Source organism: Pelodiscus sinensis, unplaced genomic scaffold, assembly GCF_049634645.1.
Source record: "Pelodiscus sinensis isolate JC-2024 unplaced genomic scaffold, ASM4963464v1 ctg64, whole genome shotgun sequence".
NCBI lineage: Eukaryota > Metazoa > Chordata > Testudines > Trionychidae > Pelodiscus > Pelodiscus sinensis.
In genome coordinates this window covers 10293-35591 of record NW_027466015.1, presented here as the reverse complement: position 1 = coordinate 35591, position 25299 = coordinate 10293, and the positions used below count along the sequence as shown (strand labels likewise).

The following is a 25299-nucleotide window of genomic DNA, read 5'->3' as shown; positions in this document are numbered from 1 at the left end:
ACCTTTTTACACCCAAGATCACTTTTTAAATGACAGACCAAGCCAAGATTTACCGCCCCGCCCCTTCCTTGAATCCCCGCTCTCTCTATTCTCCTCCTCTCCATCACTTGCTGTCCCCAATCCTTCTACTGCTGCTTTTCTTTAAAAAAAACAATCCTTCTGTAGATTGAGGTTTTTCCAACATTTTGCCTGTCTAGACTGGACCAAATGTCAGAAAAAAACCCCTTCTTTTGGAAGCCACCTTATTCCTTGTGGAAAGAGGAATATAGGGGTGACCGAAAGAGCCTGATTGCTCTTCCACTAAACAAGCGGATGCGGAAGAGTTTTTCTGGGATATCTCCAGAATCGTGAAAAACTCCTAGGCTACGTCTAGACTACATCCCTTTTTCGGAAAAGGGATGTAAATTAGAAGTATCGCAGTTGCTAATGAAGTGGGGATTTAAATCTCCCCCGCTTCATTAGCATAAAAATGGCTGCCACTTTTTTTCCGCATGGAGCTCCCTGAGCACTGGCTCGGGGAGGGGGTTCCAGGCTGGGCAGTGTCGGGATACTAAGCAAGTCACAGGCTTGTGGATGTGAGAGTGCAGGAATTTGGGTTGGGGTATGTGAGGGGCTCAGGGCAGGGGGTTCCAGTGTTTGATAGGCTCAGATCTAGGGTCTGAGGAAGGGGGAGTGCAGGAGTGGTTGTGGCCAGATGGGGGCTTGGCCCCAATTTGGGGTTTGTTGGCCAAGCTTCATTTTTAAATAAAATGCTGTGTTAAACACAAAAAGTTTCTACATTGTCTTTATTTATAAGAATGGCAGGGAACCTGCCTTGAGACAGGGGTCACTGACCCATAGAAAAGTCCTTTGGGAGCAGGGGACACAGTACTGGGGAGGGGTGCTAGTGCGTTCTGGGGCAGGGAACAGGGTGCCAGTGGGGGCAGGGAAGAGGGGGCAGAGTGCCAGGACAGGTTTCTGCAGCAGGGGACAGGGTGCTGGGGGGGGACAGGTTTCTATAGTGGGGAAGGCAGGGGGACAGGTTTCTGCAGTAGGAGACAGGGTGCCAGAGGGAACTGGTTTCTGCAGGGGGGGCAGGCTGCCGGGGGACAGGTTTCTGCAGAGGGGGGGACGGTTTATACAGTGGGATGGGGGGGCAAAGGAGAGGGAACGGGTCCAGGAGGGAGGGGGAAAGATTTGGGGCAGAGGAGAGGGAACAAGGTTGGGGGCAGGGAGTTCCCTACACCAGCCAATCTGGGCTGGAGGGAAGGGAAGTGGCTGCCCGGAGAGCTGGCCATGGCACTCAGCCAGAGTGCACCAAGCTCCACGTGGGCAGGCGCAGAAGAGAAGCTGCAGATCAGCTGGACTGCGGGGCAGCCTCTTTCTGCTGAAAGCCACAGACAGCTGGCTGGGGTGTTTCAGCCCTCCAGACCTCCCAGGTCCCACCATTCCTCGCAGCTACTCACCTGTGTTGTTGCTCGGTGAGTAGCTGCTCCTCGAATGAGGAAAGCTAATGTATGTACTGCGCAGGCGTGCAGTTCAGAGAGGGCTCAAGAGATACTCTTAGAGCCACTGAGAACTAGCGGTAGCTTGCTATCTACTGGTTGGTGACCATGGGCCTAAAGGATAGAATTCCCACAGCCACAGACCTTAGTGAGTGAGAGCTCACGCTGGGCTTTTTCTGCCGCCCTTGCAGAGGAATCAGTGAGGGATAGTGGGCGGAGAAGAAACCGTCCGAGATGGACTTGAGCTGCCTGGACGTGATTCTCGGGACACGTGAAGGGTCTTCAGCATTGGGCCTTCCCATGGCTCTGTGTGAGTAAGAGATGCGTGCTTTGAAATCTTCAAGCGTCCTGGCCGTAGGTTTCTTCTGAGGCAGAGAGCTTCCTGCTGGGTCACGGAGCCTGGTGGCTTGGGGACTGGTGAAGGGTCAGTAGGCGGTTCAACAGAGCATGGATAGAGATTCAAGGCCTCCTTTCTCTCCGCGTTCCTGTAGTGGCAGCGGGAGGGGGTGGCCGATGGTGGGAGGCTGCGGTGCGATGGTGGGAGAAGCGATGCCGCGTCCTTGCGGACTGAAACGCTAAGTTGTTTGGTTGGTTTTCCCCTCTGCTGTGTTCGGTAGCGAGCGATAAGAAGTCAACCGTCCCGGTGTCCTCCCGTCTGGGGATGGAACGGAAACGAGAACAGCGAGCTCGGGAGCTTGGTCGAAGCGAGGCGCGAACCGTCCGTCTGGGAGCGGAGCAGCCGTCGCTGACACGGAGATAAGTGTCGGGTCTGGAAATCTCTCGGCTTACGGCCCACTCGGCTCTAGGAAGGGAAGTCACGTTTGCTTAGATAGCGAGTCCGAGCGGAGGTGCTTCCTTGGTTGTGGGAGAAACAGGGCTCCCGTTTGTCAGGGGTGCTATTTTCTCTGGGACACGGTGTCCTCCTCAGAGGATGCTTGGCTCGAGGAGGAAGACGCAAGGTGGTAAAGCTTCTGGCTGCCTCTCATGTGTTTCTCTCTTGTTGCTCTCTCGTATTGGCCAATACGTTGTCTGTCTGTCTGTTTCTGTCTGTGTCTTTGTCCTTGCTCTGCTTCTGCCGTGTCCTTGTACGGCACACGTGCAGGCATTCCAGGTGAGCATCTCCACGGGTTAAGGGCTCAGGAGCCAACGGGAATTCTGCAGGTACGCCAGTCGCGCAAGGGAGAGCGGTGGTGCGTCATGGCTGACTGACTCAGTGTTCTTGTAGAGGGCCCCATAGAGAGGGAAGAGCGGGGGAAAGGGCTAAAGGATAGAATACCCACAGCCACAGACCTTAGTGAGTGAGAGTTCACGCGGGGCTTTTTCTGCCGCCCTTGCAGAGGAATCAGTGCGGGGCCATGGGCGGAGAAGAAACCGTCGGAGATGGACTTGAGCTGCCTGGACGTGATTCTCGGGACACGTGAAATTTCCTCAGCGTTGGGCCTTCCCATGGCTCTGTGTGAGTAAGAGATGCGTGCTTTGAAATCTTCAAGCGTCCTGGCCGTAGGTTTCTTCTGAGGCAGAGAGCTTCCTGCTGGGTCACGGAGCCTGGTGGCTTGGGGACTGGTGAAGGGGCAGTAGGCGGTTCAACAGAGCGTGGATAGAGATTCAAGGCCTCCTTTCTCTCCGCGGTCCTGTAGTGGCAGCGGGAGGGGGTGGCCGATGGTGGGAGGCTGCGGTGCGATGGTGGGAGGAGAAGCGATGCCACGTCCTTGCGGACTGAAACGCTAAGTTGTTTGGTTGGTTTTCCCCCTCTGCTGTGTTCGGTAGCGAGCGATAAGAAGTCAACCCTCCCGGTGTCCTCCCGTCTGGGGATGGAACGGAAACGAGAACAGCGAGCTCGGGAGCTTGGTCGAAACGAGGCGCGAACCGTCCGTCTGGGAGCGGAGCAGCCGTCGCTGACACGGAGATAAGTGTCGGGTCTGGAAATCTCTCGGCTTACGGCCCACTCGGCTCTAGGAAGGGAAGTCACGTTTGCTTAGATAGCGAGTCCGAGCGGAGGTTCCCGAGGTGCTTCCTTGGTTGTGGGAGAAACAGGGCTCCCGTTTGTCAGGGGTGCTATTTTCTCTGGGACACGGTGTCCTCCTCAGAGGACGCTTGGCTCGAGGAGGAAGACGCAAGGTGGTAAAGCTTCTGGCTGCCTCTCATGTGTTTCTCTCTTGTTGCTCTCTCGTATTGGCCAATACGTTGTCTGTCTGTCTGTTTCTGTCTGTGTCTTTGTCCTTGCTCTGCTTCTGCCGTGTCCTTGTACGGCACACGTGCAGGCATTCCAGGTGAGCATCTCCACGGGTTAAGGGCTCAGGAGCCAACGGGAATTCTGCAGGTACGCCAGTCGCGCAAGGGAGAGCGGTGGTGCGTCATGGCTGACTGACTCAGTGTTCTTGTAGAGGGCCCGACAGAGAGGGAAGAGCGGGGGAAAGGGCTAAAGGATAGAATACCCACAGCCACAGACCTTAGTGAGTGAGAGTTCACGCGGGGCTTTTTCTGCCGCCCTTGCAGAGGAATCAGTGCGGGGCCATGGGCCGAGAAGAAACCGTCCGAGATGGACTTGAGCTGCCTGGACGTGATTCTCGGGACACATGAAATTTCCTCAGCGTTGGGCCTTCCCATGGCTCTGTGTGAGTAAGAGATGCGTGCTTTGAAATCTTCAAGCGTCCTGGCCGTAGGTTTCTTCTGAGGCAGAGAGCTTCCTGCTGGGTCACGGAGCCTGGTGGCTTGGGGACTGGTGAAGGGGCAGTAGGCGGTTCAACAGAGCGTGGATAGAGATTCAAGGCCTCCTTTCTCTCCGCGGTCCTGTAGTGGCAGTGGGAGGGGGTGGCCGATGGTGGGCGGAGAAGCGATGCCGCGTCCTTGCGGACTGAAACGCTAAGTTATTTGGTTGGTTTTCCCCCTCTGCTGTGTTCGGTAGCGAGCGATAAGAAGTCAACCCTCCCGGTGTCCTCCCGTCTGGGGATGGAACGGAAACGAGAACAGCGAGCTCGGGAGCTTGGTTGAAGCGAGGCGCGAACCTTCCGTCTGGGAGCGGAGCAGCCGTCGCTGACACGGAGATAAGTGTCGGGTCTGGAAATCTCTCGGCTTACGGCCCATTCGGCTCTAGGAAGGGAAGTCACGTTTGCTTAGATAGCGAGTCCGAGCGGAGGTTCCCGAGGTGCTTCCTTGGTTGTGGGAGAAACAGGGCTCCCGTTTGTCAGGGGTGCTATTTTCTCTGGGACACGGTGTCCTCCTCAGAGGACGCTTGGCTCGAGGAGGAAGACGCAAGGTGGTAAAGCTTCTGGCTGCCTCTCATGTGTTTCTCTCTTGTTGCTCTCTCGTATTGGCCAATACGTTGTCTGTCTGTCTGTTTCTGTCTGTGTCTTTGTCCTTGCTCTGCTTCTGCCGTGTCCTTGTACGGCACACGTGCAGGCATTCCAGGTGTCGAAGCAAACGCCTCACTCAGTTTACGCGGCTAAACAGACAGTTTTATTGGCCAATAAAAGCAAAGTGAGCCAAACGTGGTCTCAGCAAAGCTGGGTCCAGTAAGGCTACCTAATACAATCAATCCTAGTATCTTTATACCCTTAACCAAACAGTCTGACGTCAGGGCATCCAATTACAGAAATAATCAATTAGACTAGGAAAAACAAAGCCTTATCAACATGATGGCGGACAGGTTCGAGGGAGTACCTCTCCTCTCTGAACCAGCCCAATTAACACATTCCAATAGCACATCTGTCTTGGCCTAGCGCATGGGGTGATAGAAAGTTCACTCTGGCCTACGTGCAAAGACAAAAAGCTGAAATGGTTTCTGTTATACAAGATGGCTTCTAGCTAAACATAAACTAACTTCATCACAGGTGAGCATCTCCACGGGTTAAGGGCTCAGGAGCCAATGGGAATTCTGCAGGTACGCCAGTCGCGCAAGGGAGAGCGGTGGTGCGTCATGGCTGACTGACTCAGTGTTCTTGTAGAGGGCCCGATAGAGAGGGAAGAGCGGGGGAAAGGGCTAAAGGATAGAATACCCACAGCCACAGACCTTAGTGAGTGAGAGCTCACACGGGAGGTTTTCTGCCGCCCTTGCAGAGGAATCAGTGCGGGGCCATGGGCGGAGAAGAAACCGTCCGAGATGGACTTGAACTGCCTGGACGTGATTCTCGGGACACGTGAAGTTTCCTCAGCGTTGGGCCTTCCCATGGCTCTGTGTGAGTAAGAGATGCGTGCTTTGAAATCTTCAAGCGTCCTGGCAGTAGGTTTCTTCTGAGGCAGAGAGCTTCCTGCTGGGTCACGGAGCCTGGTGGCTTGCGGACTGGTGAAGGGGCAGTTGGCGGTTCAACAGAGCGTGGATAGAGATTCAAGGCCTCCTTTCTCTCCATGTTCCTGTAGTGGCAGCGGGAGGGGGTGGGCGATGGTGGGAGGAGAAGCGATGCCGCGTCCTTGCGGACTGAAACGCTAAGTTATTTGGTTGGTTTTCCCCCTCTGCTGTGTTCGGTAGCGAGCGATAAGAAGTCAACCGTCCCGGTGTCCTCCCGTCTGGGGATGGAACGGAAACGAGAACAGCGAGCTCGGGAGCTTGGTCGAAGCGAGGCGAGAACCGTCCGTCTGGGAGCGGAGCAGCCGTCGCTGACACGGAGATAAGTGTCGGGTCTGGAAATCTCTCGGCTTACGGCCCACTCGGCTCTAGGAAGGGAAGTCACGTTTGCTTAGATAGCGAGTCCGAGCGGAGGTTCCCGAGGTGCTTCCTTGGTTGTGGGAGAAACAGGGCTCCCGTTTGTCAGGGGTGCTAGTTTCTCTGGAACACGGTGTCCTTCTCAGCGGACGCTTGGCTCGAGGGGGAAGACGCAAGGTGGTAAGGCTTCTGGCTGCCTCTCGTGTTTCTCTCTTGTTGCTCTCTCGTATTGGCCAATACGTTGTCTGTCTGTCTGTGTCTTTGTCCTTGCTCTGCTTCTGCCGTGTCCTTGTACGGCACACGTGCAGGCATTCCAGGTGAGCATCTCCACGGGTTAAGGGCTCAGGAGCCAACGGGAATTCTGCAGGTACGCCAGTCGCGCAAGGGAGAGCGGTGGTGCGTCATGCCTGACTGACTCAGTGTTCTTGTAGAGGGCCCGATACAGAGGGCAGAGGGGGGGAAAGGGCTAAAGGATATTCCACCCTCAGCTACAGACCTTAGTGAATGAGAGCACACGCGGGGGGGTTTCTGCCACCCTTGCAGAGGAATCAGTGCAGGCTGTCCTGGGGTTCCCTTTAAGCATGCGTCTCTGGGAAGGGCATGCAGCAGCACCTGGAAATAAAGGCTGCCCCCATGACCTGCCGGGAGCACTTCCGGGTGCGCTTTTTTTTTTTTTTTTTTGGAAAGAGCATCCGGTAGTCTGGACAGCCTTTACAGCCTCCTGCGGCAAGGAGTTCCACAGGTTGACTATGTGCTGTGAGAAGAACAACTTTTGCTTATTAGTTTTAAGCCTGCTGTCCATTCATTTCATTTGGTGTACTCTAGTCCTTCTATTATGAGAACTAATGAATAACTTTTCTTTATTCACCCTCTCCACACCACTCATGATTTTATAGACCTCTATCATATCCCCCTCAGTCTCCTCTTTTCTAAGCTGAAAAGTCCCAGTCTCTTTAGCCTCTCTTCATATGGGACCTGTTCCAAACCCCTGATCATTGTAGTTGCCCTTTTCTGAACCCTTTCCAAGGCCAAAATAGCTTTTTTGAGGTGAGGAGATCACATCTGTACACAGTACTGAAGATATGGTGTACCATAGTTTTATACTTCCCCTCCTCCTCCTCTCCTGGCTTCCCCCTTCCAGCTCCCTCTTCCCAGGTTTCCACCTCCCCTCTCCCACCATCTCTCTTCCCCTCTCCCACCACCTTTTCCCAGTCTCCCCAGAGGTTAATCCCCACCCCTCAGTTTTCAAAAATAGAAAGTCTCTTTATTTAACAACCCACGTGTCATTTATTTTTTACATCAGGAAGGGGGACTAGGGAGGGGTAAGTGGAAGGAGGTGAGGGAGGAATGGGGCACGAGCCCCCGATGGGGAGGACTGGGGTGGCTCTGCGGGCTCCTCAGGGTGGAAGCTCTCCTGCAGGGCCGCCTGGATCCCCCCAATTGATCCCCTTGGATGGCAGGCTGCGGCAAGTGCAGCCGGGCTGATGGCCGAGTGCTGTGATGTGCCAAGTGTGGGCACTCAGGGCACTCCAAGACAGGACTGCTTTGCTGTCCCTCATCGAGGTAAACAAGCAAGCGGGGAACCCTGAGAACTGTCTGTCCGGGGTGGGGGTCGGGTTCCTTTAAGCACAGCCCTCGGCTAGCCGGAGGCAGCAGCTCCACACTCTAAGTCCTAACCTGATGCCCTGCAGGCACTTGTTCCAGCCAGCCTTAACTTCGGTTCAGGGTCCACTCAATGTGGACATGCTATTTTGATTTAGCAAAATGCTAATTCGAATTAGCTTTTAGGTCTAGATGCACTAATTCGAATTAATTAGCTTAGTTAGAATTAACTAATTCTAAGTTAGTTCCAATTAGTGCTGTAGTGTAGCCATACCCTAAGGGTGTGTCTACACTGTGCCGTTTTTCTGGCATAAGGGACGTTATTCTGGCAGAACAACAGTAGCATCCACACAGCAATTGCGTTATTTCAAAAGAAAATTGAAACAATGGAGGGCTTATTCCTCATGGAATGAGGTTTACCAGTGTCGGAAAAACGCCTCTTCTGAAAAAGCTTTTTCAGCAGCATGTGAGCGAGTGGGCGCTCCACTGCTGCTATGTCAAAATAGCGCCTCATTCTAAAGTTAGTCCTTTCCAGTGCATCCTGGGGCGCTAAATCGAGATAGAGCGTCCACACTACCGGGAAGCCTCAAAATTAGTCTGCGATAAGCTCCCCTAATGTGGATGTGCTATTTCCAAAATCAGCTTTTCCAGAAGATATCTTCCAGAATAGCTTTTTCTGAAGGAAACTTGCAGTGTAGACATACCCTTAGGGTATGTTTACACTGCAGTCTTATTTCGAAAAGCACTTAGCTATTTCAAACTAAAGCGTCCACACTGATTGGATGCAGAATTGCATTTAAGGCCACGCAGAACCACTTCAGGCAGGGCATCGGGTCAGCAATTACTGCTGGGAGCTGCTGCTTGAGGCTATCTGAGACCCTTTCGCCTGTGCAGGGCAGGCTGGTGGGCCCAAGTCCCACCCACCCTGGGAGCGGCCAAACAGCCAACATAGATACCCCAGGGATGGAGCTGGCTCCCACATTAGAAAGGCAGGAGAAGGGACCCACTGAAGGCAGGGAGACAGAGTGGGATCTCCAGTGAACTCAGGGATAGGGCAGGGATTTCCCTGGGGAGTACAGGATGGTGGGCTTGATCCCACCCCCCTCTGTCGACACCATCAGTGGCTGGGCAGACAACACCATCTGCCCCAGGGATGGGCCTAGGTCCTGTGCTAGAAAAGCAGGGAAGCAGGATAAGGGAACCTCTGAAGGTAGCAAAGTGACACCCTCCCCCCCCCCCCCCCTCCCCCCGCCGTACAGCCATTTCTCGGGTGCGTCTCCTTTCCCTGGAGGGACAGCAAAGCCTTTGCTCTGACTGCTCCGGTTGCCCTTGCGGATACCTCAGCTTGCCAGTCGTGGAGCTAGAGGTGCCTCTGGGCACTTGACGGCCCTTAGCTATCGTGCTGCAGTTTCTGCAGGCTGCCCTCCTGGCCCCGCAGGAACACAACCACCAGCTGATTGTCTGGGAGCGCAGCTCTTCCAGCTGCACCACGCTGTGCACCGCCGCTTCTTGCACTGGAGACTAGATCTGACGGGTGGGACCAGCTCGACATGGAGCTCTGGGATGACCAACAGCGGCTCCAGAATTTCTGCACGAGGAAGGAGATCTTCCTGGAGCTGTGTTCCTGGCTCTCCCCTGCCCTCACACGACGGGACACGCATGCGACCCACATTCCCCTCTGGAGAAGCGGGTCACCATTGCCGTGTGGAAGGTCACCACGCCGGACAGCTACCGATGTGTCGGGAACCAGTTTGGTGTGGAAAAGTCGACCGTCAGGGCCCACGTCACGCAGGCGTGGCGCTCTCCAGCTAAGGTCCCGGAAGGGGTGTGTGAAGTGCTGGAATGGGGAACCCTAGGGAAAGAGTGGTTGGGGGTGGTGGAGAAGCCCCTTTCCCAGGCAATTTTTCAGTCCCACCCTCACACAGCCCTGCCACAGATAGGCTACGTAGGGGGTGGCTCCTGGTATGTGTGGGCAGGGAAGGGGTGGGCTGAGGGACCTGCACAGGGCTCAGGCACCCCAGTGATTCTCTGTTTGTTGGTCTCCTGCTACAGGTGGTGCGGTGTGATGGTGTGTTGGGGAGCCCCTGACCCTGCACCCCCATCAACAGCCAGATGTGTGTCTCAGCCAGCCAGTAGAGTAAAAGGGTTTATTTCTTCTCAGAGACACAGCATAGCATAGGAGAGATGTTAACATAGGAGCGAGGGCAGACAGCCTTAGTCCTCTCGAGGGGAAGGGGCTTCACTCCCTTTCTCAGTCTGGGCTGGGCTAGGTGGAGTGAGGATGTTTTAGACCAACTCAACTCCCAGGCCCTACCCCCCAGCCTGATGGCCGACCCCACCTCTCTTCTTTTGTCTCGCCCTGGGAACAGCCTTGTTATGTGCTCAGGCTGAGACTTAGGTGTCTGGGGCCAATATGCTCATTGGGAATCACACATAGCAACACAGCTAGGAGGGAACACCGGGTTACAAAGTAGACAGCACCCGCACTATGTCACATGCGGGCCATCAACACCATCCAGCTGCTCAGGGTCATCCACCTCAGCAACACGGAACCGTGCGGCGGTGATATTATTGATGGCACCCACATCGGTGCCCGAGCCCCGATGTCTGTGTATATAAACTAGGAGGTTACTTCTCCATGGTCCCACAGGCCCTCTCAACCACCGTGGGCAGTTTACCGACATTTTCTTAGGCTGGTCGAGGAAGGCACATGACGCTCACATCTTCTGCGACTCCAGAGTCTTCCAGAAGCTGGAGGCAGGCAGTTTATTCCCTGACCTCATCATCAGGGTGGGGGATGTGTACATGCAACTGTGCATTGTGGGGGATGTGACCTACACTCTGTTGCCCTGGCTCACGAAGCTTTACACCAGACACCTTGACCCTAGCAAGGAATGCTTCAATGCCCGGCTTCGCTGGGCCTGCCCTGTAGTGGAGGGTGTCTCAAGGTGAGGTTAATATAAATAAATATATGGAGCTATACCTATCTCATAGAGCTGGAAGGGACCTTGATAGGTCATTGAGTCCAGTCCCCTGCCCTCATGGCAGGACCAAGTACCATCCCTGACAGATTTGCCCCAGATCCCTAAATGGCCTCCTCAAGGGTTGAGCTCAGAACCCTGGGTTTAACAGGGTAATGCTCAAACCACTGAGCTATTCCTCCCCCCATAGGTTGAGATGTCTTGTCACCCGGCTGGATGTTGGGGAGTGGAACATTCCCCCAAGTAGTGGCCAGTGTTCTGTGCTCCACAATATTTGTGATCTGAAGAGGGAGGAAGCAAAGGCAGGCCCGGTCAGCAGGCCCTTTGAACAGCTGCACACAGCTGCCATCCAGCAGGCTCTTCAGGTGGGGGTGCACATCTGGGAGGCCCTGAGGGAAAGTTTCTCACAAGGACCCCAGTGACACGCTCCCCAGACCTCCCCACTAGGGGCCTGTGCCTTGCCCCTCTTTGCCTTCCCTCTCTTAATCCTCTCCCCCTCCCCCATCGCAGATACAATAAAACTGACATTGTTTTTTGGAAACAATAAAGTGGGTGTGTTTTTTATTTGGGGTCAAAGTAACTGGGGAGGGGCTGGGGAAAGAACCTGAGAGAGGAAAGCGGGTGGAGGGAGAACCTTTGAGACTCTCTTTACCCCTCCTTCACCCTCAGAGTTCTACAGAGTACTTGAAATAAGCCATTTTGAAATAGCATTGAGATAAGATACACAATTTGTATCGCTCAAATTGTGTATCTTATCTTATTTCATCATTTGGTGCTGTCTACATGATGCCAAATTTCAAAATAAAGTGCTCTAAGAAAAGGTCCCTTTTGCCTCGTAGAATGATATTTACAGGGACCTTGGCATAATGAATCCAAAAAAACCAAGTTTGCTGTGAAGACGAGGGATTGATATTTTGGGATTCTTGAGTATATGGAAATAGCATTGCAGCGTAGCTGTAATGTTTGGCTATGTTCACACTGGGAAATTATTTCAAATAAGGTATTTTGGGGGTTAAAGTATTTGAAAATATTTTTCAAAATACAGTAAAACTCCATTAGTCCGGCATCCAATGCTCCGGGACTCCTGATGGTCCGGCACCATCGGGAACCCGGAAGTGCTGGGGCAACCGGACAGGCTTCCCCCATTCAGCTGCTGCTGAAACTGACCAGCAGCTGAATCGGGGAAGCCTGGAGCAGAGCATCTGGGGCGCTGCCACGTTGGTCTCGTAGCGCTGCCCCTCGGCGCTGCGGGACCAACCCGGCAGCACCCCAGCTGCTCTTGGGGACGCCTGGGGCAGAGCAGCTGGAGCGGTGCCGGGTTGGTCCCCAGCTGCTCTGCCCCAGGGGTCCCCGATTCAGCCGCTGCTGAAACAGATCAGCGGCTGATTCCAGGAAGCCAGGGGCAGAGCAGCTGGGGTGCTGACTCGGGGACCCCAGGGGCGGCGCCACGGGACCACCCCAGCTGCTCTGCCCCAGGCGTCGGGATTCAGCTGCTGAAAGTTTTCCGTTAAAGGCATTTTCAGCACAGAACGTCTAGATTGGCACGGACGCTTTTCTGCAAAAGCACTTTGTGTAAAAGCATTCTTGCCAATCTAGACGCGCTTTTCTGCAAAAAAGCCCCGATCGCCATTTTTGTGATCGGGGCTCTTTTGTGGAAAACAAATCTGAGCTGTGTACACTGGCCCTTTTGCGCAAAAGGGAGCAGAATAGTATTTCCGCAAGAAACACTGATGTCTTACAGTAGGAAGTCAGTGCTTTTGTGGAAATTCAAGTGGCCAGTGTAGACGGCTGGCAAGTTTTTCCGGAAAAGCGGCTGATTTTTCCAGAAAAACTGGCCCGTCTAGACACAGCTCTGGGGAATAGTTATTTCAAAATAACAGGCCAATTCACTCTCACTCAATTTCTCCTGTGTCTGTTGCTAGTTGTCCTCCACGTACACTCAGTTTCCTCAGACTGGGCCTCGGGTTTGGGCAAGAGTAAGGGGTCTGGCTCTGGGAGAGTTTTTTGAGGTGTGTGGGTTGGGGCAGGGTTTTGCGGTGTGGGAAGGGGTGAGGGGTTTTGTGTTTACCTCCACTGAGTCACGAAAGGGACTCATACACCCTTCTGGCAGTGGCTTGTAGGTGGAGGGGCTAGGGAGTTTTCACGAACTGGTGCTTGCATGCACCGTTTGTGCAGTTTGTGCCGGTTGCAGACTAACGGGAGGGGTGGAGTTGGCACGGAGGGTGTGGGCGGCGTGTGGTGAGACCGACGTAGAGGGGCGTATGGACTGTGCCAGTCGCTTCTGTGTGATGTGCATAGTGAAGGTGGGCAGGAAGCCTGCATTAGTCCTTCTGGTAACAGTGGCGGTGTCTCAGGCCCATGGGACATTTGAAATGGAATGGCTGCTAGGTAATTGCTACCTTTGTCCTTTACCAGTGGTGCCGGTGTGTGTGTGTGTGGAGGGCGGGGTTGCCTTTAGAACTGAGCACTCTCCTAGCAGCTGCCGCTCCATACTTGGCCACCCACTTTCTAATGTGTGTCAGGATTGAGGTCTGAGACCTTTGTGTATGAAAATTAAGTATTGGGGAGGCAGTGGGGTCTAGAAGAGATGGGGGGAGGGAGCCTGAAAGGAAGCGGTGGCCAGTGCCGAACCTCACATCATCAAAGTTCTCACAGGTTGCCATTTGCCCATCATATTGGCTCTGGGGGGGCACGGTGGGTTTCTTGTTTGTATCAGGTGGCCTGGCACTACAACAGGGAACTACCCCCCCCCCCACTTCATCTTGAGAATGAGGCAGTGTGTATCCTCTCTGGCACCAGCCAAGTAATGTTTCCTACACTCTGCATATACTCCGGTTCAAACATCCCCTTCACTACATCTAAAGTAGCTATTTCAGCACCCAGTAGCTACGTACGCCCTGAGAAGAACCCCCCCCTTTCTGGGGGCAAGGTTTTCCTTTTAGGAACCTGAAATAGGATGACTGTAGCCTCACCTGGTCACAGAGTTTGAGTCTGTGGAGAATAGTATTTGTTAGGCGAACAGATGATAAATGCTTCAGCATGAGCAGCTCTTGCCGCTGCTAATGTAGAAATGAAGTAAAGGGAGTCTGCGGCCTATGAGTCTGCATTTATACCTTCCTTTGGCCTCAAGGCATGCTGGGATATTGAGGGGCGGAGCTTATGGTAGCATTTAAGCTGGGCATCTAGGCCCAGGGAGTCATTCAGCTTTGGGTTGCTCTGAGGAGGTGTAGCTAGGCACTCCTACGATCATGGTGAGTGTTGATATCGGGTAGCGCTGGGCTGTATTTTTGGTTAAAGTACCATTCTTCTGTTCTCATTTTTGTAATGCGATTTAATTGCATTTTATGTTATTTGTAGTGTATTTAATTCATGTGGGAAGATGATACGGGGAATTGTTTCCGATCGCCATTCTGCAAAACACACATCATTAAGCGGACAGGGGACTGCAGACAGGGGAGTTGAAGAGGGAGAGCAAAGCGACCCCACCGCCGAAGAGGCTACCCGGTGAGAGTACAAGCTGTGGTGTGTGTGTGTGCGCCTGACTGTTTGAAGTGTGAATTGAGAGTCTGATTCCAGGTGAGTGCTAGCAGTTTCAGTTTCAGCTTCTGTGGCAGTTGGGACTGAGAGCCTGCCATTGTTCCCTTGATTGCTTCTGATTAGCCTCAGGCTCAGCCTTCCCCTGTGTGACTCAGAAGGGGGCAGGCCTGATCTAGGCAAGCAGGCTTTAAAAAGCCAGAGCAGTGCGACCAGGGGAGCGAAGCAGACAGGGGAGTTGAAGAGGGAGTTGAGCAGAGGGAGTGACTGATGGTGATGAAGACCCGAAGCGCTTGTGCCAATACTTCTCCTGTCTCCTCCACCTGTGCCTGTATCCAGACAGAGAACCTGAGCATGGATGCCTCTACCCAAGTCCTGGTGTGGTGTTGCAGTATTTGTGGCTTGCAATTCCCACTGAGCGATCTCCAGGCTGGGGGAGACAACCGTTGTGAAAGGTGCCTGCTGGTGGAATCTCTCAGGCAGCAGGTGGGAGAGCTACAGGCTGAGGAGCATTCGAGGCTATGAGGAATTCCTGGAAAGTATTCCTGTGGAGTCCACCGAGGTCACTGTTATAGGATGTGGGACTGTTGACCAGCCACTTATGGAGGAGGCGGTGGTGCAGGGTGAGCACTGGCAGCTGGTTACTTCCGGCAGCAGGCAGTGTTCCACCCCTGCTCCTAACCCTCCCGCTGTGTTGTTACATAACCGTTACACTTTACTTTCTGCAGGAGACGAGTCACCCCCCCACAGTGGAGGAGTGCATGTCACTGGGGAAATTCACATACATAACATAGCACATGTGTTTTGGAAGCAAAGGTTTATGTTTGTTATATGTGCCTTAACCGTGAGAATTGTTTTTCATTTCCATAGGAAGCGTTCCGCGTCGGCGCGCTCTGAAGCTTTCTCTGCGAACGAAGAAGAGGTTGGCTCGTCTTTGCCGGTTTGGAAGACTCGCTTTCAGATTCTCAAGTTAAGTACGCTTCTCGATCGGGGGTTGGATTTTGTGGGGCGCGCTCTGCGTTTTGCTTGGGCAATGCGGTTCACCGGGTGCGTGTCACTTGGGGAAATTCACCTGTGGTACGTTGAAATGTACATGCACGCTTTGGAAGCTGAGGTAGTTTGCGTTTGTAGGGCGCGCCTTAACCGTGAGAATTGTTTTTCATTTCCATAGGAAGCGTTCCGCGTCGGCGCGCTCTGAAGCTTTCTCTGCGAACGAAGAAGAGGTTGGCTCGTCTTTGCCGGTTTGGAAGACTCGCTTTCAGATTCTCAAGTTAAGTACGCTTCTCGATCGGGGGTTGGATTTTGTGGGGCGCGCGCTCTGCGTTTTGCTCGGGCAATGCGGTTCACCGGGTGCGTGTCACTTGGGGAAATTCACCTGTGGTACGTTGAAATGTACATGCACGCTTTGGAAGCTGAGGTAGTTTGCGTTTGTAGGGCGCGCCTTAACCGTGAGAATTGTTTTTCATTTCCATAGGAAGCGTTCCGCGTCGGCGCGCTCTGAAGCTTTCTCTGCGAACGAAGAAGAGGTTGGCTCGTCTCTGCCGGTTTGGAAGACTCGCTTTCAGATTCTCAAGTTAAGTACGCTTCTCGATCGGGGGTTGGATTTTGTGGGGCGCGCGCGCTCTGCGTTTTGCTCGGGCAATGCGGTTCACCGGGTGCGTGTCACTTGGGGAAATTCACCTGTGGTACGTTGAAATGTACATGCACGCTTTGGAAGCTGAGGTAGTTTGCGTTTGTAGGGCGCGCCTTAACCGTGAGAATTGTTTTTCATTTCCATAGGAAGCGTTCCGCGTCGGCGCGCTCTGAAGCTTTCTCTGCGAACGAAGAAGAGGTTGGCTCGTCTCTGCCGGTTTGGAAGACTCGCTTTCAGATTCTCAAGTTAAGTACGCTTCTCGATCGGGGGTTGGATTTTGTGGGGCGCGCGCGCTCTGCGTTTTGCTCGGGCAATGCGGTTCACCGGGTGCGTGTCACTTGGGGAAATTCACCTGTGGTACGTTGAAATGTACATGCACGCTTTGGAAGCTGAGGTAGTTTGCGTTTGTAGGGCGCGCCTTAACCGTGAGAATTGTTTTTCATTTCCATAGGAAGCGTTCCGCGTCGGCGCGCTCTGAAGCTTTCTCTGCGAACGAAGAAGAGGTTGGCTCGTCTCTGCCGGTTTGGAAGACTCGCTTTCAGATTCTCAAGTTAAGTACGCTTCTCGATCGGGGGCTGGATTTTGTGGGGCGCGCGCGCTCTGCGTTTTGCTCGGGCAATGCGGTTCACCGGGTGCGTGTCACTTGGGGAAATTCACCTGTGGTACGTTGAAATGTACATGCACGCTTTGGAAGCTGAGGTAGTTTGCGTTTGTAGGGCGCGCCTTAACCGTGAGAATTGTTTTTCATTTCCATAGGAAGCGTTCCGCGTCGGCGCGCTCTGAAGCTTTCTCTGCGAACGAAGAAGAGGTTGGCTCGTCTCTGCCGGTTTGGAAGACTCGCTTTCAGATTCTCAAGTTAAGTACGCTTCTCGATCGGGGGTTGGATTTTGTGGGGCGCGCGCGCTCTGCGTTTTGCTCGGGCAATGCGGTTCACCGGGTGCGTGTCACTTGGGGAAATTCACCTGTGGTACGTTGAAATGTACATGCACGCTTTGGAAGCTGAGGTAGTTTGCGTTTGTAGGGCGCGCCTTAACCGTGAGAATTGTTTTTCATTTCCATAGGAAGCGTTCCGCGTCGGCGCGCTCTGAAGCTTTCTCTGCGAACGAAGAAGAGGTTGGCTCGTCTCTGCCGGTTTGGAAGACTCGCTTTCAGATTCTCAAGTTAAGTACGCTTCTCGATCGGGGGCTGGATTTTGTGGGGCGCGCGCGCTCTGCGTTTTGCTCGGGCAATGCGGTTCACCGGGTGCGTGTCACTTGGGGAAATTCACCTGTGGTACGTTGAAATGTACATGCACGCTTTGGAAGCTGAGGTAGTTTGCGTTTGTAGGGCGCGCCTTAACCGTGAGAATTGTTTTTCATTTCCATAGGAAGCGTTCCCCGTCGGCGCGCTCTGAAGCTTTCTCTGCGAACGAAGAAGAGGTTGGCTCGTCTCTGCCGGTTTGGAAGACTCGCTTTCAGATTCTCAAGTTAAGTACGCTTCTCGATCGGGGGCTGGATTTTGTGGGGCGCGCGCGCTCTGCGTTTTGCTCGGGCAATGCGGTTCACCGGGTGCGTGTCACTTGGGGAAATTCACCTGTGGTACGTTGAAATGTACATGCACGCTTTGGAAGCTGAGGTAGTTTGCGTTTGTAGGGCGCGCCTTAACCGTGAGAATTGTTTTTCATTTCCATAGGAAGCGTTCCGCGTCGGCGCGCTCTGAAGCTTTCTCTGCGAACGAAGAAGAGGTTGGCTCGTCTTTGCCGGTTTGGAAGACTCGCTTTCAGATTCTCAAGTTAAGTACGCTTCTCGATCGGGGGTTTTGTTTTGTTTTGTTGTATTTCACTGGGTGCATGTCACTGGGGAAGTTTTACCTGTGCTAGATTATATAGAGGCCTTTTGCAAGCTGAGGTGGTTTGTGTTTTGTTGTATAGGCCTTAACCCTAAGAATTGTTTTTCATTTCCATAGGAAGTGTTCTCCACCGGTACCATCTGAAGGTTTCTCTCTCATCGGAGAAGAGTTTGGTGCATCTTTGCCGGTTTGGAAGATGTAGAGTTTGCATAGGATTTGCTTTTGGATTTACAAGTTAAGTACGGTTCCGATCAGGGGTTGCGCGTGCTGTGTATTTTGCTTGGGAAACGTATTTCACCGGGTGCATGTCACTGGGGAAATTCACTTGCACTACACTGTATATGTGTGTTTTTGGAAGCGGAAGCGGCTCGAGTTTGTCGTACAGGCATTAACCATGAGAATTGTTTTGTCTTTCTCTAGGAAGTCTTCCTCTTTGGTGGGATCTGAACATTTCTACGTGTCCGGAGAAGAATTTGGCGTGCCTTTGTTTGGAAGATGTAGAGTTTGTGTATTTCTCGCTTTGTGATTTGCAGCGTCCTCTTGTCTTGATGGCTAGTACCAAAGTTCTGAGTTGTCATTGTTAATATTTTCACAATCCCAATAGGTAGATATGTCAAGTTCATTTACCAAAAAGTCAAAATAAATGAAATTTGTAGTAATTTTGTGCGTTCTAGCCATCAAAGTAACAAGAGGGCACTGTAATGTGCTGTATGTGTTTTTGTATTGTTGTGCAATATCATTTGATGTATTGTTGTGCTATATCATTTGATGTATTGTCGTGCATTTGATGTATTGTCGTGCTATATCATTTGATGTATTGTAAGTGCTGTATTTGTAAGAGTGTAATGTGTAGTTTGGGTTTTGGTGAGATGACTCATTTTGTCATCCAAGTCATAAAGTACATCATCACTGCAGTGATGATAAACCCTGATGCAGTGCAGTCAAACAGCCGCAAGGCTGACTTTTTTTTTTAAACCGTCAGCCTTCCGGCTGTTTCGCTGCACTGCATCAGGGTTGGGACTGTCCCGGACAGTCTTTGACTTAACTTTTTTCACGAGACGGTGCTAAGGAGGAACCATGCCGGCCATTTGCCAGGTGACACGCGGATCGCAAAGGCTAGAGATGCAGGCCAAGATATTGTAGAGGAGAGGTTTTGATATGAGAAGGTATTGCTTGCAGTGTATGTTCACCATGTCATGTAAGACTCTGAAAATGGAACATTATTATTGTGCATGTCATAGGACTTGTGCAGTATTGGTCACAGTCCAAAATGTGTAAGCGGTTGCTGTTGCTGTAAAAGGAAGCCATTTTGTTGCCAAATAAACTTGATGTGAAATCCTGTTCCTGTTGTGGTGTCTTTCTCTGTAGCCTGGAAAGACCTGAGCCTGGGCTTTTAGGGTTAGGGCTTTTAGGGCTTTTAGGGTTAGGGCTTTTAGGGTTAGGGCTTTTAGGGTTAGGGCTTTTAGGGTTAGGGCTTTTAGGGTTAGGGCTTTTAGGGTTAGGGTTAGGGCTTTTAGGGTTAGGGCTTTTAGGGTTAGGGCTTTTAGGGTTAGGGTTAGGGCTTTTAGGGTTAGGGCTTTTAGGGTTAGGGCTTTTAGGGTTAGGGCTTTTAGGGTTAGGGCTTGGGTTAGGGTTAGGGTTAGGGTTAGGGTTAGGGTTAGGGTTAGGGTTAGGGTTAGGGTTAGGGTTAGGGTTAGGGTTAGGGTTAGGGTTAGGGTTAGGGTTAGGGTTAGGGTTAGGGTTAGGGTTAGGGTTAGGGTTAGGGTTAGGGTTAGGGTTAGGGTTAGGGTTAGGGTTAGGGTTAGGGTTAGGGTTAGGGTTAGGGTTAGGGTTAGGGTTAGGGTTAGGGTTAGGGTTAGGGTTAGGGTTAGGGTTAGGGTTAGGGTTAGGGTTAGGGTTAGGGTTAGGGTTAGGGTTAGGGTTAGGGTTAGGGTTAGGGTTAGGGTTAGGGTTAGGGTTAGGGTTAGGGTTAGGGTTAGGGTTAGGGTTAGGGTTAGGGTTAGGGTTAGGGTTAGGGTTAGGGTTAGGGTTAGGGTTAGGGTTAGGGTTAGGGTTAGGGTTAGGGTTAGGGTTAGGGTTAGGGTTAGGGTTAGGGTTAGGGTTAGGGTTAGGGTTAGGGTTAGGGTTAGGGTTAGGGTTAGGGTTAGGGTTAGGGTTAGGGTTAGGGTTAGGGTTAGGGTTAGGGTTAGGGTTAGGGTTAGGGTTAGGGTTAGGGTTAGGGTTAGGGTTAGGGTTAGGGTTAGGGTTAGGGTTAGGGTTAGGGTTAGGGTTAGGGTTAGGGTTAGGGTTAGGGTTAGGGTTAGGGTTAGGGTTAGGGTTAGGGTTAGGGTTAGGGTTAGGGTTAGGGTTAGGGTTAGGGTTAGGGTTAGGGTTAGGGTTAGGGTTAGGGTTAGGGTTAGGGTTAGGGTTAGGGTTAGGGTTAGGGTTAGGGTTAGGGTTAGGGTTAGGGTTAGGGTTAGGGTTAGGGTTAGGGTTAGGGTTAGGGTTAGGGTTAGGGTTAGGGTTAGGGTTAGGGTTAGGGTTAGGGTTAGGGTTAGGGTTAGGGTTAGGGTTAGGGTTAGGGTTAGGGTTAGGGTTAGGGTTAGGGTTAGGGTTAGGGTTAGGGTTAGGGTTAGGGTTAGGGTTAGGGTTAGGGTTAGGGTTAGGGTTAGGGTTAGGGTTAGGGTTAGGGTTAGGGTTAGGGTTAGGGTTAGGGTTAGGGTTAGGGTTAGGGTTAGGGTTAGGGTTAGGGTTAGGGTTAGGGTTAGGGTTAGGGTTAGGGTTAGGGTTAGGGTTAGGGTTAGGGTTAGGGTTAGGGTTAGGGTTAGGGTTAGGGTTAGGGTTAGGGTTAGGGTTAGGGTTAGGGTTAGGGTTAGGGTTAGGGTTAGGGTTAGGGTTAGGGTTAGGGTTAGGGTTAGGGTTAGGGTTAGGGTTAGGGTTAGGGTTAGGGTTAGGGTTAGGGTTAGGGTTAGGGTTAGGGTTAGGGTTAGGGTTAGGGTTAGGGTTAGGGTTAGGGTTAGGGTTAGGGTTAGGGTTAGGGTTAGGGTTAGGGTTAGGGTTAGGGTTAGGGTTAGGGTTAGGGTTAGGGTTAGGGTTAGGGTTAGGGTTAGGGTTAGGGTTAGGGTTAGGGTTAGGGTTAGGGTTAGGGTTAGGGTTAGGGTTAGGGTTAGGGTTAGGGTTAGGGTTAGGGTTAGGGTTAGGGTTAGGGTTAGGGTTAGGGTTAGGGTTAGGGTTAGGGTTAGGGTTAGGGTTAGGGTTAGGGTTAGGGTTAGGGTTAGGGTTAGGGTTAGGGTTAGGGTTAGGGTTAGGGTTAGGGTTAGGGTTAGGGTTAGGGTTAGGGTTAGGGTTAGGGTTAGGGTTAGGGTTAGGGTTAGGGTTAGGGTTAGGGTTAGGGTTAGGGTTAGGGTTAGGGTTAGGGTTAGGGTTAGGGTTAGGGTTAGGGTTAGGGTTAGGGTTAGGGTTAGGGTTAGGGTTAGGGTTAGGGTTAGGGTTAGGGTTAGGGTTAGGGTTAGGGTTAGGGTTAGGGTTAGGGTTAGGGTTAGGGTTAGGGTTAGGGTTAGGGTTAGGGTTAGGGTTAGGGTTAGGGTTAGGGTTAGGGTTAGGGTTAGGGTTAGGGTTAGGGTTAGGGTTAGGGTTAGGGTTAGGGTTAGGGTTAGGGTTAGGGTTAGGGTTAGGGTTAGGGTTAGGGTTAGGGTTAGGGTTAGGGTTAGGGTTAGGGTTAGGGTTAGGGTTAGGGTTAGGGTTAGGGTTAGGGTTAGGGTTAGGGTTAGGGTTAGGGTTAGGGTTAGGGTTAGGGTTAGGGTTAGGGTTAGGGTTAGGGTTAGGGTTAGGGTTAGGGTTAGGGTTAGGGTTAGGGTTAGGGTTAGGGTTAGGGTTAGGGTTAGGGTTAGGGTTAGGGTTAGGGTTAGGGTTAGGGTTAGGGTTAGGGTTAGGGTTAGGGTTAGGGTTAGGGTTAGGGTTAGGGTTAGGGTTAGGGTTAGGGTTAGGGTTAGGGTTAGGGTTAGGGTTAGGGTTAGGGTTAGGGTTAGGGTTAGGGTTAGGGTTAGGGTTAGGGTTAGGGTTAGGGTTAGGGTTAGGGTTAGGGTTAGGGTTAGGGTTAGGGTTAGGGTTAGGGTTAGGGTTAGGGTTAGGGTTAGGGTTAGGGTTAGGGTTAGGGTTAGGGTTAGGGTTAGGGTTAGGGTTAGGGTTAGGGTTAGGGTTAGGGTTAGGGTTAGGGTTAGGGTTAGGGTTAGGGTTAGGGTTAGGGTTAGGGTTAGGGTTAGGGTTAGGGTTAGGGTTAGGGTTAGGGTTAGGGTTAGGGTTAGGGTTAGGGTTAGGGTTAGGGTTAGGGTTAGGGTTAGGGTTAGGGTTAGGGTTAGGGTTAGGGTTAGGGTTAGGGTTAGGGTTAGGGTTAGGGTTAGGGTTAGGGTTAGGGTTAGGGTTAGGGTTAGGGTTAGGGTTAGGGTTAGGGTTAGGGTTAGGGTTAGGGTTAGGGTTAGGGTTAGGGTTAGGGTTAGGGTTAGGGTTAGGGTTAGGGTTAGGGTTAGGGTTAGGGTTAGGGTTAGGGTTAGGGTTAGGGTTAGGGTTAGGGTTAGGGTTAGGGTTAGGGTTAGGGTTAGGGTTAGGGTTAGGGTTAGGGTTAGGGTTAGGGTTAGGGTTAGGGTTAGGGTTAGGGTTAGGGTTAGGGTTAGGGTTAGGGTTAGGGTTAGGGTTAGGGTTAGGGTTAGGGTTAGGGTTAGGGTTAGGGTTAGGGTTAGGGTTAGGGTTAGGGTTAGGGTTAGGGTTAGGGTTAGGGTTAGGGTTAGGGTTAGGGTTAGGGTTAGGGTTAGGGTTAGGGTTAGGGTTAGGGTTAGGGTTAGGGTTAGGGTTAGGGTTAGGGTTAGGGTTAGGGTTAGGGTTAGGGTTAGGGTTAGGGTTAGGGTTAGGGTTAGGGTTAGGGTTAGGGTTAGGGTTAGGGTTAGGGTTAGGGTTAGGGTTAGGGTTAGGGTTAGGGTTAGGGTTAGGGTTAGGGTTAGGGTTAGGGTTAGGGTTAGGGTTAGGGTTAGGGTTAGGGTTAGGGTTAGGGTTAGGGTTAGGGTTAGGGTTAGGGTTAGGGTTAGGGTTAGGGTTAGGGTTAGGGTTAGGGTTAGGGTTAGGGTTAGGGTTAGGGTTAGGGTTAGGGTTAGGGTTAGGGTTAGGGTTAGGGTTAGGGTTAGGGTTAGGGTTAGGGTTAGGGTTAGGGTTAGGGTTAGGGTTAGGGTTAGGGTTAGGGTTAGGGTTAGGGTTAGGGTTAGGGTTAGGGTTAGGGTTAGGGTTAGGGTTAGGGTTAGGGTTAGGGTTAGGGTTAGGGTTAGGGTTAGGGTTAGGGTTAGGGTTAGGGTTAGGGTTAGGGTTAGGGTTAGGGTTAGGGTTAGGGTTAGGGTTAGGGTTAGGGTTAGGGTTAGGGTTAGGGTTAGGGTTAGGGTTAGGGTTAGGGTTAGGGTTAGGGTTAGGGTTAGGGTTAGGGTTAGGGTTAGGGTTAGGGTTAGGGTTAGGGTTAGGGTTAGGGTTAGGGTTAGGGTTAGGGTTAGGGTTAGGGTTAGGGTTAGGGTTAGGGTTAGGGTTAGGGTTAGGGTTAGGGTTAGGGTTAGGGTTAGGGTTAGGGTTAGGGTTAGGGTTAGGGTTAGGGTTAGGGTTAGGGTTAGGGTTAGGGTTAGGGTTAGGGTTAGGGTTAGGGTTAGGGTTAGGGTTAGGGTTAGGGTTAGGGTTAGGGTTAGGGTTAGGGTTAGGGTTAGGGTTAGGGTTAGGGTTAGGGTTAGGGTTAGGGTTAGGGTTAGGGTTAGGGTTAGGGTTAGGGTTAGGGTTAGGGTTAGGGTTAGGGTTAGGGTTAGGGTTAGGGTTAGGGTTAGGGTTAGGGTTAGGGTTAGGGTTAGGGTTAGGGTTAGGGTTAGGGTTAGGGTTAGGGTTAGGGTTAGGGTTAGGGTTAGGGTTAGGGTTAGGGTTAGGGTTAGGGTTAGGGTTAGGGTTAGGGTTAGGGTTAGGGTTAGGGTTAGGGTTAGGGTTAGGGTTAGGGTTAGGGTTAGGGTTAGGGTTAGGGTTAGGGTTAGGGTTAGGGTTAGGGTTAGGGTTAGGGTTAGGGTTAGGGTTAGGGTTAGGGTTAGGGTTAGGGTTAGGGTTAGGGTTAGGGTTAGGGTTAGGGTTAGGGTTAGGGTTAGGGTTAGGGTTAGGGTTAGGGTTAGGGTTAGGGTTAGGGTTAGGGTTAGGGTTAGGGTTAGGGTTAGGGTTAGGGTTAGGGTTAGGGTTAGGGTTAGGGTTAGGGTTAGGGTTAGGGTTAGGGTTAGGGTTAGGGTTAGGGTTAGGGTTAGGGTTAGGGTTAGGGTTAGGGTTAGGGTTAGGGTTAGGGTTAGGGTTAGGGTTAGGGTTAGGGTTAGGGTTAGGGTTAGGGTTAGGGTTAGGGTTAGGGTTAGGGTTAGGGTTAGGGTTAGGGTTAGGGTTAGGGTTAGGGTTAGGGTTAGGGTTAGGGTTAGGGTTAGGGTTAGGGTTAGGGTTAGGGTTAGGGTTAGGGTTAGGGTTAGGGTTAGGGTTAGGGTTAGGGTTAGGGTTAGGGTTAGGGTTAGGGTTAGGGTTAGGGTTAGGGTTAGGGTTAGGGTTAGGGTTAGGGTTAGGGTTAGGGTTAGGGTTAGGGTTAGGGTTAGGGTTAGGGTTAGGGTTAGGGTTAGGGTTAGGGTTAGGGTTAGGGTTAGGGTTAGGGTTAGGGTTAGGGTTAGGGTTAGGGTTAGGGTTAGGGTTAGGGTTAGGGTTAGGGTTAGGGTTAGGGTTAGGGTTAGGGTTAGGGTTAGGGTTAGGGTTAGGGTTAGGGTTAGGGTTAGGGTTAGGGTTAGGGTTAGGGTTAGGGTTAGGGTTAGGGTTAGGGTTAGGGTTAGGGTTAGGGTTAGGGTTAGGGTTAGGGTTAGGGTTAGGGTTAGGGTTAGGGTTAGGGTTAGGGTTAGGGTTAGGGTTAGGGTTAGGGTTAGGGTTAGGGTTAGGGTTAGGGTTAGGGTTAGGGTTAGGGTTAGGGTTAGGGTTAGGGTTAGGGTTAGGGTTAGGGTTAGGGTTAGGGTTAGGGTTAGGGTTAGGGTTAGGGTTAGGGTTAGGGTTAGGGTTAGGGTTAGGGTTAGGGTTAGGGTTAGGGTTAGGGTTAGGGTTAGGGTTAGGGTTAGGGTTAGGGTTAGGGTTAGGGTTAGGGTTAGGGTTAGGGTTAGGGTTAGGGTTAGGGTTAGGGTTAGGGTTAGGGTTAGGGTTAGGGTTAGGGTTAGGGTTAGGGTTAGGGTTAGGGTTAGGGTTAGGGTTAGGGTTAGGGTTAGGGTTAGGGTTAGGGTTAGGGTTAGGGTTAGGGTTAGGGTTAGGGTTAGGGTTAGGGTTAGGGTTAGGGTTAGGGTTAGGGTTAGGGTTAGGGTTAGGGTTAGGGTTAGGGTTAGGGTTAGGGTTAGGGTTAGGGTTAGGGTTAGGGTTAGGGTTAGGGTTAGGGTTAGGGTTAGGGTTAGGGTTAGGGTTAGGGTTAGGGTTAGGGTTAGGGTTAGGGTTAGGGTTAGGGTTAGGGTTAGGGTTAGGGTTAGGGTTAGGGTTAGGGTTAGGGTTAGGGTTAGGGTTAGGGTTAGGGTTAGGGTTAGGGTTAGGGTTAGGGTTAGGGTTAGGGTTAGGGTT

General features: G+C 52.1%; 1 protein-coding gene across 4 annotated transcripts in view; it reads left to right on the top strand.

The window, feature by feature from the left end:
- Positions 1-19041, top strand: part of LOC142825946 (uncharacterized) — a 37104-nt gene extending 18063 nt beyond the window's left edge. Inside the window, exons 2-9 of one of the 4 annotated variants that reach the window (XR_012900253.1) lie at positions 1676-1794; positions 2102-2940; positions 3252-4099; positions 4390-5659; positions 5950-9550; positions 14064-14210; positions 15111-17934; positions 18121-19041. The gene's annotated coding sequence lies outside the window, so the exon portion shown is untranslated. Of the gene's footprint in view, positions 1-1675; positions 1795-2101; positions 2941-3251; positions 4100-4389; positions 5660-5949; positions 9551-14063; positions 14211-15110 lie in introns of all 4 variants that reach the window. The other 3 variants (XR_012900254.1, XM_075918207.1, XR_012900255.1) reach the window with 3 other exon arrangements.
- Positions 19042-25299: the final 6258 nt, after the last annotated feature.